Below are 2,269 nucleotides of genomic sequence, written 5' to 3' on the forward strand. Positions count from 1 at the left end.
GGGAGCTAGGATAACCCAAGAAAAACATCCATTCTTAAAGACTTGCATTGGATTTTAATGGTTCCAACTATTTGAGGAAATACTTTCTACTTCAATTAAGTGTTCTTGTAGCTAGCTATGTTATCTACCAGGCAATGAACTAGAGACACTAGATTAAATGAAATAAGTCATTCTCAATTTTCAAGTTGGAAAAGAGAGCTTTTGTTTTAGAGATAGAACAGACTTATGATTCTTTTTTAAAATTTGTTTTATTGAATTTTTGTGTATTTCATACAGAACATCTCAAACAGTTGTAATCATCTTCATACCCCCATCCCTACTGGCACCCATATATAGACCCCCCACCCCCACTTGAGCTCATATACTCTGTCAGCCCTGTTAAGGCCCACTGTATCAAGTCAGTGTCCCCAGACATTCCCCAGAGCAAGTCCATCCACTGAGGTCTAGTCAGCCTATCTAGAGTTCCTTGTTTTAGGAAGATCAGCTCTTCTTCATCTTAGCAGCAATCAGTTGTCAATATTTCTTAAGATAAGATTGGGGTCTGCTGTTCATTTTCTCAGTTCTATGCTGGGTTTGTGTCTCTCTAAGTTTGCATGGGACTTGTGTATCCTAACACCATTACCATAGAATCATATGAACATGTTCCCAGGAGATTGTAGGATTCTATTTCCATTTGGTCATGCACCTCCTCCTCCCTGGTTCTTACACTCTTTCTACCCCCTCTTCCGTGATGGTCCCTGAGCCTTGAGTGGGTGAAATTTAATATAGGAGTCCTGTCCCAGGACCAACATTCAGCAGACTCTTGAACTTATGCTTTGGCTATTGGTGACCTTTTGTGTTCTGCTGCATGAGGGAGCTTCATTAATGAGAACTGATATTCATTAGTGTCCTCTGCTTTACCCCTGTTCTATGTTCCATGAGTCTTAGGTGTAGAGGTTGCTTTGAAGATGTGTCACTTAGGCCTGGGCAATTCATAGACAGTGTCTGTGTGTGACCAGTTGTGGTACTTGGTAATAGTCTCCAACTGATGTAAAATGAGCTTCTTTGATGAGTGGTGACTGGGATATTTGTAAGTATAAGGATAATAATAAATATAAGGATAATTTTCAGAGTCTCATGGACCACCCTGGCCAACAGCTCAAAGGAAGGTTTCTTTTGTCTGGCACTGTTTCTTGCTATGTAGCCTTTAGCTATACACATGGTCTCATGTAGAGATAATATATGTATAATTTGTCATTAGGTTTTTAGACTAATATGATTCCCTCTGTTTTTTTTTTAACTAGCTAGGCATTATTTCTCTCTCTCTCTCTCTCTCTCTCTCTCTCTCTCTCTCTCTCTCTCCCCCCACTGTCTAACCCTTCCACCATGATTTTGCCATTTAAAGTGTCCCCATTTTCCCCATTTCTCCCTTGATAATACCAGTCTCCTATGGTCTCACCTCTCTTGAGCTCTTTCTTTCCCTTTATCTACAACATTCCTTGTATAGCCCTCCCTCCCTGCTCCCATTTAAATGACTCCATTTTTAAACCATTTCTCCCTTAGTAACACCTGTCTCCTACTGTTCTTCTCTCTTGGGTTCTTTCTTTCCCCTTACCTCCCGGAGAACAGACTTATGATTCTTTAGATGAGCAATTTTGTAACTTTTTACCTATGACTCAGAAAATGTGTTACTGTACAATGTTAAGTCTATGTCAACATATTTGAAAATGAACACTTACAGATAGGGTTTTTTTTTTTTTTCAAAATGTCACATCCTGTGTATTTTCTATTCAAATTTAGTCAGTTTCATTTTATTTTCCAAAACTACTTCTGTGACACAGCAAAGGGGTCATAGTCCATTCTTTCAAATACTTTAGCATATTCTGTATGTATTTCCTGATCTAGGGCCTCAACAAAATGAGTTGCCCAAGTTCTTACCACTAGTGGTAACAAAGATGAATTATTTATATAGATATAATTTACTAGATGACATGCATTTTAAAAATGTGTATGGTGTGCAGAATACTTAATGTATGTATATGACATGAGAAAAGATGAGGGACTAGGCAGACATATTGAGGAGAGTGAAAAGGCCCAAAAAGGAGGGGAGGCAGAACAAGAAAGAATAATGGGAGAGAGGCAGATATCACATGTTTTCTCCAATGTTTAGAACTGAGATTTATATCAACATACACAAACACATGCATATATATATATATATATATGTGTGTGTGTGTCTGTGTGTGTGTGTCTGTGTGTGTGTGTATTTCAGTAGGCTTATGAAATAATA

The sequence above is a fragment of the Nannospalax galili genome, unplaced genomic scaffold (assembly GCF_000622305.1).
Source record: "Nannospalax galili isolate Female #2095 unplaced genomic scaffold, S.galili_v1.0 scaffold284, whole genome shotgun sequence".
In the NCBI taxonomy this organism is placed as follows: domain Eukaryota; kingdom Metazoa; phylum Chordata; class Mammalia; order Rodentia; family Spalacidae; genus Nannospalax; species Nannospalax galili.